We start from the raw sequence: 15,532 nt of genomic DNA, 5'->3' as shown, positions 1-15,532 counted from the left end.
AGTTAATGATTCATTATTCAAATAATTCTGTTAGAGCGAGTATCCAGTGAAATGTTTCAGACAGAGCAAATCTAAAGTTAAAGATTCACTGATTCAAATTATCCTACCAGTGCAATTCTATGGTTAAAGACTCAGTTAATGATTCATTATTCAAATAATTCTGTTAGAGCGAGTATCGAGTGAAATGATTCAGTCAGAGCAAATCTAAAGTTAAAGATTCACTGATTCAAATGATCCTGCCACAGCAATTCTATGGTTAAAGACTCACAGTTAATGATTCATTTTTCAAATAATTCTGTTAGAGCGAGTATCCTGTGAAATGATTCAGTCAGAGCAAATCTAAAGTTAAAGATTCACTGATTCAAATGATCAGGGCAGAGCAAATCTATGATTAATGACTCACAGTTAATGATTCATTAATTCAATTGATTCAGTCAAAGCAAATCTAAAGTTAAAGATTCACTTATTCAAATGATCAGGTCGGAGCAAGTCTATGGCTAATGACTCACATATTCATTGATTCTAATGATCATTTTATGTTTTATTGTAATTTAATTGTAATTGAACGGATTTGCAGCATTTACATCCTCACATCTGAACTAATAAATCCAGCATTGCTAACAATTGATTTGTGTCTCTATAAACGTTCCCGACACTACACAGTGTCACACAATAAATCACCGTAATCGAGAAGCAATCATTAGCAAGCGCTTTGTAGTGAACATTTCAACATATGAGGAGGAGGAAGACAAAAATCATTTCCCTTCCTCCAGCCAAAGATAACATCCCATCAGCCCAACATACCGTAGCCATACTTCTTCCTAAAAGGACAGTGGAAGGCTATACGTGAATAATGAAGTGAAATCGCGCCAAGAGGTGCTAAATCGCTTGTGATAGGTTCATCTAGAGGACACCTGAGCGTTACGTTGACTTCAAAAGTTCTCCAGGCGGGCTTAGAGCAGGCTAAATGTGTCTACCTGATGGACGCGCGCTCAAGGAACAGATGAAAACAGTAGCTTCTCTGTGTATTTGAGCAGCATGTCATGATGATCCCTAATGCGACAGTAATTGCTCCTTGATGCCTGGCTTGCCAGCGCGGAGCAGGACCTTTTCTCCCATGAGTTAGAGAGAAAAAGACTCCCCGAATTGGAATGTCAACGGGATAATCCTCATGTTGCCGCTGATGGATCCTCTTGACCTTTGACTGCCAAATATAAGCAGGGTTGGGAAGGTTACTTTTGAAATGTGTTAATACAAAATACATTTGTGATAAAGTAATTTGTATCGTATTTCAGTTTAGTAACTTAATTTAAATACTTTTAAATTCCCATATGAAAAAATACTTTAGTAATTTATAGTAAACTGTGTTTTGAACTAAACTAGTAGTGTGTTATACCTTATCAGTAATTCAATTATTTCATATTTCACTACATATTTTGAAATAGATTTGTGGAAAAGTCATTTGTGTCGTATTTTGTCAAGTTTAATAACCTAATATAAATACTCTGAAATATATGCATGAAAAAATACTATAGTAAACAGTGTTTTGAACTATAGTACCTTGTTAATAATTCAATTATTTATTATTTCACCACAGGTTATGAAATACAGTTGTTTTAAAAATAATTTGTATCATTTCATTTGATTACTCAAGTTTAGTAACTTATTATTACTCTGGAATACCCATATGAAAAAATACTATATTAAACAGTGTTTTGAATTAAACTAGTACTGTGTTATGTTAATAATTGAATTCTTTCATATTTCACTACAGATTACAAAACATATTTGTAATTTGTGTCATATTTTATTATATTAGTCAAATTTAGTAACTTACAGTAATATAAATACTTTGAATACACACATGAAAAATACTATAGTAATTTATGGTAAACAGTGTTTGGATTAAACTAGTAGTGTGTTATACCTTGTTAAAACTCAATTATTTTGCTACAGATTACAAAATACATTTGTGAAAAAGTAATTTGTATCGTATTTCAGTTTAGTAATTTAAAATAAATTAAACTGAATTTATTTCAGTTTAGTTCAGTGTTTTGAACTATAGTACCTATAGTAGTTAATAATTCAATTATTTATTATTTCACTACAGGTTATGAAATACAGTTGTTTTAAAAATAATTTGTATCATTTCATTTTCATTGGATTAAACTAGTAGTGTGTATATAAAACTCAATTGTTTCATATTTCACTACAGATTACAAAATACGTTTGTGAAAAAGTCATTTGTATTGTATTTCAGTAGAAGTTTAGTAACTTAATCTAAATACTCTGGAATACCCATATGAAAAATACTATAAATAGTGTTTTGAACTAAACTACTAGTGTGTTATACCTTGTCAATAATTCAATTATATCATATTTCACTACAGATTACATTTACATTTAGTCATTTAGCAGATGCTTTTATCCAAAGCGACTTACAAATGAAATGATTCAGTCAGAGCAAATCTAAAGTTAAAGATTCACTGATTCAAATGATCCTACCAGTGCAATTCTATGGTTAAAGACTCAGTTAATGATTCATTATTCAAATAATTATTATGAATAATTATTTGAAATAGAATATGAAATACATTTGTGCAAATGCAATTTGTATTTTGTATTTCCTTAGATTACTCAAGTTTAGTGACTATATAATACCCATATAAAAAAGTACAATAGTAAACAGTGTTTTGAACTAAACTAGTAGTGTGTTATACCCTGTAAATAATTCAATTGCTTTATTTTTCTCTACAGATTACAAAATACATTTGTGAAAAAGTAATTCGTATTGTATTTCAGTAGATTACTGAAGTTTAGTAACTTAATCTAAATACTTTATATGAAAAAATACTATAGTAATTTATAGTAAATTGTGTCTTGAACTAAACTAGTAGTTTATTATACCTTGTTAATATTTCAATTGTTTTATTTTTCTCTGCAGATTGTGAAATACATTTGTGATAGTAGTTTGTTTTGTATTTCCTTAGATTACTCAAAACTCATTTCTTTTATGTTTTTTTGGGGTAGTTAAGTTTAGTAACTTAATATAAATACTTGAATATGAAAAATACTATAGTAATATAAAGTAAATAGTGTTTTGAACTAAACTAGTAGTGTGCTTTAACCTGTTAACAATTTAATTGTCTCTTTCACTACAGATTACAAAATACATTTGTGGAAAAGTAATTTGTATCATATTTTGTTAGATTATTCAAGTTTTGTAACTTAATATAAATACTTGGAATACACATATGAAAAATACTATAGTAATTTATAGTAAACAGTGTATTGAACTAAACCAATAGGGTGTTATATCTTGTTAATAATTCAACTGTTTTATATTTCACTACAGATTACAAAATACATTTGTGAAAAAGTCATTTGCATGATATTTTGTTAAATTGGTGAAGTTCATTCAATCATTTTCTTATTAATCCGGGGTCACCACAGCGGAAAGAACCGGCAACTTATCCATATATCCATATTTTTTTATGCAGCTTATGCCCTTCCAGCTGCAACCCATTTCAGGGAAAATTTGTAAAGTTTAGCAACTTGATTTAAATACTTGGAATTTGGAATGCCCATAGGATAAATACTTTAGTAATTTATAGTAAAAAGTGTTTTGAACTTAACCACTAGTGTGTTATACCTTGTCAATAATTCAATTATTTCATATTTCACTACAGATTTTGAAAAACATTTGTGAAAAAAGTCATTTGTATGGTATTTTGGTAGATTAGTTAAATTCACTAACTTAATCTAAATACTTGGAATTCTCATGTAAAAATACTATAGTAAATAGTGTTTTGAGCTAAATTAGTAGTGTATTACAACTTGTTAATAATTCAATTATTTCATATTTTACTACAGATTAGAAAATACATCTGTAAAAAAGTCATTTGTATCGTTTTTTGGTAGGTTAGTTAAATTCGTTAACTTAATCTAGATACTTGGAATTCCAATATAAAAATACTATAGTAAATAGTGTTTTGAACTAAACTAGAAGTGTAAATACCTTGTTAAAAATTTAATTATTTCATATTTCTCTACAGATTACAAAATACATTTGTGAAAAAAAAATTTTTTTTGGATTTCGTTAGACTATACTCAAGTTTAGTTACTTAATATAAATACTTGGAATTTGGAATGCCCATAGGAAAAATACTATAGTAAATTATAGTAAATAGTGTTTTAAACTAAACTAATAGTGTATTATATTTTGTTAATAATTCAATTATATCATATTTCACTACAAATTACAAAATACATTTGAAAAAAGTAATTTGTATCGTATTTTGGTAGGTTAGTTAAAATCTTTGACTTAATCTAGATGCTTAGAATTCTCATAAAAATACTGGTAACACTTTACAATAACGTTCATTAGTTAATGCATTTAACAACATGAACTAATCTTGAACAACACATGTACAGCATTTATTAATCATAAATGATCATTTACTAATCCATTATTAACATTTAAATCCATGCTTGTTAACATTAGTTAATGCACCATGAGTTAACATGAACTAACAATGAACTACTGCATTTTCATTAACGGCAACTAACATGAACAAATACAGTAGTAAATGTACTGTTCGTTGTTTGGTTATATTAGAAAATGCATTACTTAACATTAACTAATAAACCTTATTGTAAAGTGTGACCAAAATACTATAGTAATTTCAAGTAAAGAATGTTTTGAACTAAACTAGTAGTGTGTTAAACCTCTACAGCATTTTCTAGTATTATAAACATTGTAGTGTTACTTTATTTGTACTACAGTAGACTGTGGTGTAGCATTGTAGTATAATATACCCTATTGTAGAAAGCTACAGTATTGGGAACATTGCTTATTACTATAGTTGTTGTGTCTATAGTTGTGTTACCATAGCAACTATAGGACAACCACAACAGACTTTACTCTAGTATGGTTTAACAACACTATAGTATTTACTAAAAATGTGTTTTTCATGTTTGTGTATTTAAGCTTCATTAGTTACTCCCCAACCCTGAATATAAGGCAGGGTGTTTTGACGAACAGCTTACATCGCTCGGATGAGGAATGAAGGCTTTTAACATGTTTCAGGCGGTGCGTAAACATGAAGGAGGTGTTGCTGGAGGCGTAGGGTTGCTTTTGAAGATGACCGCAGATGAGTTTGGCATGCCATCCCACTGAAAAATGTCTTGCTATAGGGCGGCCCGGAGCATGTGGAGAACACTTGAATATATATATATATATCTGAGTATTTAATCTCAAAACAGTGTGGGACGTGGATCTTTCAATGGGCTGAATTCCTTCTCCATGTGTGAGAAATCTGCCTTCCGTAAACCTGCAGGACTGAAGCAAATGGCTGTGCATTAGAATATAGAAAGGGTTTATAAGGGGGGGGGGGGGGGGGGGGGGGCACTAGAAGGAACTTACAGGCCTTGGAAGAAATTCAACTGACACTCGATAAAGTGTGCGAAACGTTCTAATGTTTACTTTTATTTGTAGCCCGGATACAAATTTACCATTGGAACATTAATTGCAACGCATAAATCCTGTCCTGTCACTTCTTGCCTCAAAGCATTGCAGCTCTCTTTAAACATATTACTGTTGTTTTATGAATGTCAGAAGACTAGCGGTAAGAAACTTAACATCAGACAATATGCACTTTAAAAAAGAGGTTTTATTTACCTCAAAATAAAACTAACATAATTATTGTTTGTAGCTTTTGCAAATGATATGCATGATTGATAATAATCAGGATTGATAATACTATCTTCAATACAGATAGTTTTAAAAGCAATATAAACAAACAAAAACAAAATTAATTTTAATTAAAAATTAAAACAAGATTTAAAAAACGTAATTAGATTTATATACTGTGTGTATGTATGTATGTATGTATGTATGCATGTGTGTGTGTATATATATATATATATTCTCATTCATTCATTCATTTTCTTGTCGGCTTAGTCCCCTTACCAATCCGGGGTCGCCACAGTGGAATGAACCGGCAACTTATCCAGCAAGTTTTTACGCAGCGGATGCCCTTCCAGCCACAACCTATCTCTGGGAAACATTCACACACACACTCATACACTATGGACAATTTAGCCTACCCAATTGACCTGTACCGCTTGTCTTTGGACTGTGGGGGAAACCGGAGCACCCAGAGGAAACCCACGCGAACGCAGGGAGAACATGCAAACTCCACACAGAATATATATATATATATATATATACATACACTTTTTTGTGAAATGTTGTAGTCTGTCATTTTTTTGCAATATTTTTCATGAATTTAATTGTATTATCTTTCAATTTCTATAGATGTTTGTTGACTAAAATATTATTTTAATAAATAATTATGTTTAATAAATCTGTTTTGATTAAATGCACCAAAACATATAACCCATATTAACTGAGAAATAGATAAAAATATTAATTTTTAAAATGGTGTACTCAATTAAGCTGAGCATTGTAAAATTGTTGCTACTTCTCTTTGTGTTGCCATCTTTTTATTTATTTATTTATTTTTTTTTTTTGATGGAGTCTGCCCTTTCCTCAAACTTTGCTGTATTTTATGTTTATTTTTTGTACAACAGTTTGGTCTGGCTCTCGAATCTGATTGGCTGATAGCAGTGTAATATTCTGCAACAACAGCACTTGTACAGCCTTTTCACCCTTCTGTATTACTCCGCCCAAATAGAGTGACAGCAGATCAATAAACTCACTACAGTTTGACAAATATTGCAGCTGTTGCAACTATGCAGTTGATTTATAAGGATAGTGCCTATTTTAACAGAAATGGCTAAATGATCATTTTTAAGGTATTTAAAAAAATCCAATATGAATTTTAATTAATCTAAATGATTTAATGATAACAGTAATAAATCATATTTAAATAAATATTCAAGCAATATTCAAAGCAGCACGGTGGCGCAGTGGGGAGCACAATCGCCTCACAGCAAGAAGGTCGCTGGTTTGAGCCTCAGCTGGGTCAGTTGGCATTTCTGTGTGGAGTTTGCATATTCTCCTCGTGTTGGTGTGGGTTTCCTCCGGATGCTCTGGTTACACCCACAAGAACAAAAAACGTGGTACAGGTGAATTGGGTAAACTAAATTGTCCCTAGTGTATGTGTGTGAATGAGTGTGTATGGGTGTTCCCCAGTGATGGGAAGGGCATCTGCTGCTAAAACATAAGCTGGTTAGGTTGGCGGATCATTTCGCTGTGACGACCCCAGATTAATAAATGAACTAAGCCAAAAAGAAAATGAATAAATAAAAATGATTAATAAAAAATTATATATACGTTTTAATGGAAACATTTGATTTAAAAAAACTTTTAGTTGTAATGGTTTAATGTTTTAAATTATTATTTAAACAGTCTCAAATTATTATATTTTAATTAATCAAGCAAAGTATTTGTGCTTATTTTTTAAATAATTAATACACATAAATATATGTAATAAAATCAACAATTAATAAATATTCTAACATTTCACAGAAATTAATAGTTAAATAAAAATAAATTAATCAAAACATTTTGATGAATTGTTTTTAAATTAATGAAATGTTAATGAGTTTTAACTATTTACATTTTTTATGCATTGAATTTTTTAACAAATGTTTTATTTCAACATTTCATCATTCTAATACAGCATGGTAGCTCAGTGGTTAGCAATGTCGCCTCACAGCAAGAAGGTTTCTGGTTCGAGCCTCAGCTGGGTCAGTTGACATTTCTGTGTGGATTTCGCTTGTTCTCGTCATGTTGGCGTGGGTTTCCTCCGGGTGCTCCGGTTTCCCCCTCCGTCCAAACATATGCGCTATAGGTGAATTAAATTGGCCATAATGTATGAGTGTGTGCAACCCAGGCTCATTCTGAAAACGTAGTCCCATGGACGTTTCTGGAGACCGCAAAATACGTTCCGTGAGGTACTTATTTTTGCAGTTTTTGTTTTCGCGAATCCATGAGAGGCCACTGTGTGCACTTTTTTCATATCTCAAATTTCTCTCGCAAGTGCCAATTGCGCCCGTGCTGTTCTTGCGTAAACCCACGAGAGGCCGCTGTCAACCGACCATCTGTCTGACTGACTGAATGGCCGACTGGGCGACCAGCCAATCGACTTACCCACCCTCCTCCTTCCCTAAACCCAACCAATTTTACAGATTGACCTGCCCACCCACTTTCCAAAACCCAACCAACGATTTACAAAAGCCCTCCAGAAAAAACGTTTCCAGATTACAACGTTTTCAGATTTTACCACATTCTCACCCTGTTATTTACTTGTTTATTTTATTTTATTTTCTGGATTCTGTTTTTGTCTTACCTGATTTCTGGAACCGCTCTTCCCTGGACTCGAACCCAGTCATCGACGAGCTAACCGGACAAACTGGTCATGGTGGGAAAGCCCTCCACATGAAGGTAGGATGTCAGCTGGTAAGCGCGAAAAGAAACGGCGTCATACCGTCCCATGGTGTTTGCTTAAAGGGCCATGAAACCCCCTCGTTTCGCCAGTGTTTTTCACACCTCTACTTTGGAAAAAGTCAGAAAAGTGGGCGTGTCCAGCTCTGTTTAGGGGGGAGTGTCGGAGGAGCAAAAGAGGGATGGTGTGGGAGTGTCTATTTGGGCGCGCTGAATTTTAGAGTCAAAACACACAACCACAGCGGACAATGTGACTGTGTTTACATGGACATCTGTAGTCGAATTATTTGTCAAATTATTAAATGGTGGACTTTAACTGCAGTTTGGCTCTTTCATTCAGGGAATTCATTCATGTCCCTCGCGACAAACGAGATATTTGATTTGAGGAACTGCTCTAAGCGTCTATTTTTCATGCAATGTTTGATACCGCACGGCGAATGAGAGAGAAAAAACTCAGCATTTCCCGGAAACTTAGATGCACACGGCAGGTAGCGTCAGAAAGCCGCGTGTGTTATTCCGGTCACAAAATCCAACACAAGGTTATAGTTTGGTTGTAACTGTTAGTTTGTTTGATACGAATAAAATACGAACTGAATAAACAAAGAGCACTGGTCGCTCACTTACCAAATCTGTAGAGACAGGACAATCACCAGCAACTAGAGCCGCGTCTTTATATAGAGGAGACTACAAGCGAATCTGGATCTCAGCATTTGCAGATGAGAACAGCTCTCAGGTAAACAATAATCCTCCTTAGACACGTAAGTTATTGTTGTCGCGCGTCGCGTACACTGTTAATCCACACGTGACGCCAGCTGCGCTCTCACAGAGAGAAAATGAAAACAAAACTTCACTGCAGCAGCCTATAAAAGCAACACTTCACGCTTGTTTTGCCAACACAACGTGGCGTCTCTGCCGTCCACACTCTGACAGTAATGAATATTAATGAAGTTGCACAATAGAGCGCGCTGATTGGTTTGAACCAAGCCTTACTCATGCATTACTGCATCACACTGTAAGACGTAATAATACACACTCTGGCACAGACGCCCAGTCTGCACGCTGGAATACAACGCTAATATGTCATGACCGTGACGCAGCTTCAAAAATTCGTTTCAAACCGGAAGTACGGATTTGCTTGAAATAACGCAAAAACAACCAATTTACACTTTTTAGTGAAATATAGGTGTCTTAATAGTGTTTTTAGCAGTGTGGGACACATATACGACTGTCAACAGCTCAAAAAATGTGTTTTGGTGTTTCGTGACCCTTTAAGAAATGAAATTCAGCCATACCTATCTCCGGCTACATAATTTGCGGTCTCCAGAAACATAGACAGTACTACTTTTTCAGAATGAGCCTGTGTTGAGTGTGTGTGAATAAGAGTGTATGGGTGTTTCCCAATGCTGGGTTGCAGCTGCAAGCCATCCACTGCGAAAATATAAGGCGGAATAGTTGGCGGTTCATTCCACTGTGATGACCCCTAATAAATAAGAAGCTAAGCCGAAGAAAGATGAATGAATGAATAATTTCAACATTAAATAGTTTTAATGTTCTTTATTAGCAGTTATTTTCACAGCCCTATACAGGACATTCTATTTCTGAAAAGTAGAACATGTCTAGAGTACCCGTGTGCTGAGAGGAGACCTCCAAAGTGATCAGCATTTCAGCATGCATGGAGGGCTCTGGGAACCCATGCCAGAAAATGTCAAGGGCTTGTCATCAATTCTTCTGATTTGTCATCAGCCTTATCAGATCTAGCAGTGCATCTCCTTCCTGAGTGTGAATGGAAAAATGGAAGTCATTCATTCGGCGCTGGAAACTGTACGGCCGCTTCGCATATGTGTGTCTTTGACTCTGGATAAACAAAAATGGATTTTGAAAAATGCCAGATCTCTTCCAGATGGCTTCACACAACACCTCGTGTAAGATCGCGACTCAATGCGGCATTCTGTGTGCACCCCGTCCCGAGAGACACGTACAATAACAAGTCATTCTTCACAACCGTCTTTTGTTTGGCCATAAATGAGAACTACTTCAACAAACAATCACTAAACATCTGAACATTAACTCGTTTGTCAGGATGTTTACACACATCCTGCGGTTTATTTACTGAGCTACTAGAACTAGTAGTTAAGCAAGGAAAGTGACTTTTTGGTTTATTTGTTTGTGTTTGTTATTACAATCCCAATTTTTATCCGTACATTGTTCCGTTTGTTTGTTTGTTTTTCTGATGATAATAATGGAGCTTGCAAACTTTAAAAAGAACACAAACAATGGCTTAAACACTGAAACACTCCCATTATAATCACTGAAGCTGCAAAAGGAATTTCTTACTTGCACTGCATTATGTCTGCACTTCGTTGTTGTTATGATGAAAGATTTTGTGTTTGGCCATTGCCAGATCAACAGAAACTCAACCGATCAACTACAGTAGTTCTTCCAGTGTTTCTTAGATGTGCTCCATCTCTGCTTTGATTGGTCAGATTAAATGGCTTTACTTGGCTCTGATAGATCGGATTAGATGTGCTCCATCTCTGCTTTGACTGGTCAGATTAGAAATAACAAGTCGCAATGAAGTCTTTCAATTAAATCATTAAATTATATATCAATGATGATGAAACACTGTAAGAACTACTGTAGTTGATCGGTTGAGTTTCTGTTGATCTGGCAATGGCCAAACACAAAATCTTTCATCATAACAACAACGAAGTGCAGTGATTTGTCAGATTATGGCCCTCATTCTGCTCTTATTGATCAGAATAGAAGGCCCTACTCAACTCTGATTGGTCAGATTAGAAATGGTCCTTCTCAGTTTTGACTGGTCAGATTGAATAACTGTATTCTCAACTCTAATTAGTCAGATTAAAAAACTTTAGATTAGATGGCCTTCATCTGCTCTGATTGGTCCAATTAGATCTACTCCATCTCTGCTTTGATTGGTCAGAGTAAACGTAGTCTATCTCAGCTTTGATTATGGCCCTCAATGCTCTTATTGGTTAGATTAGAAAGGGTTCTTCTCAGCTTTGACTGGTCAGATTAGATAGCCTAACTCAGCTCTGATTGGTCAGATAGGATGTACTCCATCTTTGCTTTGATTGGTCAGATTGGACCTCATTCTGTTACTATTGGTCAGATTAGAAATGGTCCTTCTCGACTCTGATAGGTCAGATTATGGCCCTCATTCTGTTCCTATTGGTCAGATTATAAGGCCCTACTTGACTTTGATTGATCAAATTATAAATTGTCCTTCTCAGTTTTGACTGGTCAAGGTAAATAACCGTATACTCAACTCTAATTGGTAAAATTAAAAAACAGTCCTTCTTGGCTTTGACTGGTCAGATTAGATGGCCTGACTCTGCTCTGATTGGTCAGATTAGATCTACTCCATCTCTGCTTTGACTGGTCAGAGTAAATGTAGTCTATCTCAGCTTTGATTATGGCCCTCACTGCTCTTATTGGTCAGATTAGAAATGGTCCTTTTCATCTTTGACTGGTCAGATTAGATGGCCTAACTCAGCTCTGATTGGTCAGATTAGATGTACTTCATCTCTATTTTGATTGGTCAGATTATACATAGTCCTTTTCAGCCTCGATCATAGCCCTCACTGCTCTTATTGGTCAGATTAGATGGCCCAACTCGAATCTGATTGGTCTGATTAGAAATGGTACTCTACAGCATTGACTGGTCAGAATAGATGGCTTTACTTGGCTCTGATTGGTCAGATTAGAAATGGTCTTTGTTGGCTTTGAAACATCAGATTAAATGGTTTAACTTGGCTCTGGTAGGTCGGATTAGATGTGCTCCATCTCTGCTTTGATTGGTCAGATTAAATTGCTTTACTTGCCTCTGATAGGTCAGACTAGATGTGCTCCATTTCTGCTCTGATTGGTCAGATTAGATGTGCTCCATCTCTGCTTTGATTGGTCAGATTAAATGGCTTTACTTGGCTCTGATAGGTCAGACTAGATGTGCTCCATCTCTGCTTTGATTGGTCAGATTAAATGGCAGAATCAGAGCTCAGAAGGATCCTTTTTAATCTGACCAATCAGAGTCAATTAGTACATTCTAATCTGTTCTGATTTAGGCTCACACTGACACGGCTACACTGAACCAACAGTATTTAAACAGCAGAGGCCCAGTGTGTCCTAGTAGAGGCGTGACTTGACATGACGCTTCCTGGTGATGTGGAGCCGATAGGCGAATCACAGCACATTATGTTAGCTGACCAATCAGAGCCTCTTGTGGGTGGGCTTTTTGAGGAACTTGGAAATATAACAGTCTTTTTACCAATAGCTGAGTAGCAGATATATGAAAAAATAACAGATGTTTTACAAATCAAGCATGAGCACACATTGCTTTGCATCTTATAAACACAACCATGTCTTTAACATACATTCTGGACCACCCCTTTAACAACTCACTGGGAGGAAAGATTAGCAGTGGACAGTGAATTTTAAATTCAACCTTCCATAGTATTTGAGAAATTTGGCCAAACGTACATGCATTTATGCATTTGGCACTTTTATTTATTGCACATATGAATTACATCATGCATTTTCTGGGGATTTAAACATTGGCATTGCTTAACGCACTATTTGAGCTTTAGAAAAGTTTGCATGTAAGTGAAAGGCTGCTTTTGAGTCATTCTTGAAGCCTGAAAGCACTCGTTCTCGCTTATTGTGTCCCGGTTTACACCTGGTATTACAATGCGTTGAGCTCTATTATATCACAATTAGACGAGAGAGAGACACATTCCTGTTTACACCTGCTGCTTTAATCCGTCTTTTCAGCACAATTTCAAGCTCTTTCCTCTGATTTTTTTGAAGGAAGGGTCTTTATTAGAGTTTTTTTCTGATCTTTCAATCTGATATTTTAACATGAGCTCAAACAAACAAGAGAGAGGAAACACTTTTTCTGTTCTGAGAGCAGCAAAACTACACAAATGCTGTGGGTTTGTGTTACAATCAGAACATTTGTGTTTTTCCAATTTCATATTCAAAACAAATGCAAAAATTGCTGACAGCAAATAATAAAATGCCGTTATCCAGTTAAATTCAAGAATTAAGTCACTAGTGGAGAATAGACAGACTCTTTGGTGTCAATTAAATAATTAGATTTCCGTCTGCGAGGTGTTGGCGACGCGTCAGCGAGCCACGTTGATGCGTTGTTCAGTAGTTCACACATAAACACTGGCGAGCGCCGTGCACCCACAGATTTCTTCCCGATCACAGCCCGATCCGTCGGTGAGCTCGTTAACTTCCAAATCAGGATCAAATCAGGCTTAAAATCCTGTAGTGTGAACTAGGCTTTAGGCGAGCAGCCTAATTCATTACATGTTTTAGTTAGCTAATTCTTTAAATACAACTCTCCTGCGCTTTAAAGGGAAAAAAACAATAAATTAGCCAATAAATTAATTTTAGCAGAGATGCAACTGCCCTTCTTTTTTCAATTAGGGGATATGTAGCCTAATAAAAATGTTTAATTGGACAGTGCACATTCCAACAGTAGTCTACACTATAATTCAAATTTTAATTTATTATATTCATTATTAATAATATTCAAATTAAGCTAAAATTGATAAAACGCAGAACCCATTAGAATGTTTGCTTTCATTTTGACTTGACAAAAGTGCACTTTTACAGTGTAGAAAGAAACATGCCATTATGCAGCAGCAGTCTCAAATCAGCACACTTAAAATGGCATTTGAGTTTATAGATGATCGGCCTGCGAAGTCGAGTTTACAGTGTTATAAATGAAATGTATAGTCTAGTGCGTCAGTGGATTTCAGATCAACCTCTATGACGGCAAATCAATGCCAATATTAATCGAGCACAGCGGTGATGTTTGCGCCCGAGGAGAAGTGAACCGTGAGCAGATTACAGGTCTACATGCGAGAAAACTACAGCTCGCGAGCGCACAGGGGATCTTCACGCTCAACTGATCCAGCGCGAGAAAACAAGTCCCGCGCGCGCACATCATCATCTGTGCGCACGATGGACGCTCTCGCGAGCGAGGTCATGCCTACAGCGCGCGCGCGCGATCAGTTCTCTCCGCTCGCTCGCTGGTTCTTCTCTCTGCTCGCGCGAAACAGTTTGGATTTTTGTCAGTCGTGGGGCGGGACTTGGTGCACTTGTTATCTCTAACGCTATTGGCTACTCTGCCTTTCCGGAAGTTAGCCGGGATTGGACGCAGGTTAAAAGATCACGCCATTAAATATATATACAATTTGCAAGTCATAATCATAAGAAACTTTCTGAGAACTTTATGAACTTCAATCACAAAAAATATGTAATTTAGGCTATACTGCTATTTGCTCATGCTAAATTAAACACCAGAAAAATATTATAGGCCTATTTTAACAGCTAAAACACAGTTAGCATATCGATTTTGTTTTGACTTGTTTATGATAGCCTAACATAAATCTTTATTTTTACCTTTGGAATTAGTTACAAAACCTATTGAGTTGCTAGTTATCCATGGCAAAATGTAACCAATTTTTTTTAGTAATAATTGTGAATTTAGGTATCTTTTTAGGTATTTTTCTGGCTACACTACTGCCTTAAGATGTAACTAAGTTACACATTAAGCTACTATTTTTTTTTAATGACATTAGATTGTAACAATAATTTTTTTCTTAACACTAATAGAGGATTAGTTGAATAATCGGCAATGTGAAGCGTGATGACTCGCTTATGCTGATTTCACTATATTTATTTACCGTTTATAGAATAGCCTAACCATGGGTTAGCTTGCATGTGTTGGCATAGTTCACATTTTTACCTTCAATGTTAAGTATTTTTATTATTTGAAATAAAACGGAAAGAAATAAGGAGAATAAAATATGATTTAAAGCACTCGTTGGGCACTGAAGCCGTGATCTCTGCATTTATGTAAATGGTATTGTTGCATAAACTGCATTGATCAAATCAGCAATAGCAAAACTGTGCATTATTACTATAAAAAGTATATTACCGCCTCAAGTCATTCATTCATTTATTCATTCATTTTCTTGTCGGCTTAGTCCCTTAATTAATCCGGGGTCGCCACAGCGGAATGAACCGCCAACTAATCCAGCACGTTTTTACGCAGCAGATGCCCTTCCAGCCGCAACCCATCTC

General features: G+C 35.4%; 1 protein-coding gene across 7 annotated transcripts in view; it reads left to right on the top strand.

Moving 5' to 3' along the window:
• Positions 1–15,532, top strand: part of fermt1 (FERM domain containing kindlin 1) — a 211,495-nt gene that overhangs the window by 144,621 nt on the left and 51,342 nt on the right. Inside the window, exons 1-2 of one of the 7 annotated variants that reach the window (XM_087298806.1) lie at positions 7,966–8,480; positions 9,687–10,335. The exons of 5 other annotated variants lie outside the window; for them this stretch is intronic. The gene's annotated coding sequence lies outside the window, so the exon portion shown is untranslated. Of the gene's footprint in view, positions 1–7,965; positions 8,481–9,686; positions 10,336–15,532 lie in introns of those variants that run through there. One more of the 7 variants, XM_087298805.1, reaches the window with a different exon arrangement.

The sequence above is a fragment of the Danio rerio genome, chromosome 20, assembly GCF_052040795.2.
Source record: "Danio rerio strain M-AB ecotype USA chromosome 20, GRCz13ab, whole genome shotgun sequence".
Taxonomy (NCBI): Eukaryota; Metazoa; Chordata; class Actinopteri; order Cypriniformes; family Danionidae; genus Danio; species Danio rerio.
Note: the sequence above shows the minus strand (reverse complement) of the source record. Positions and strands in the feature narration are given on the sequence as shown.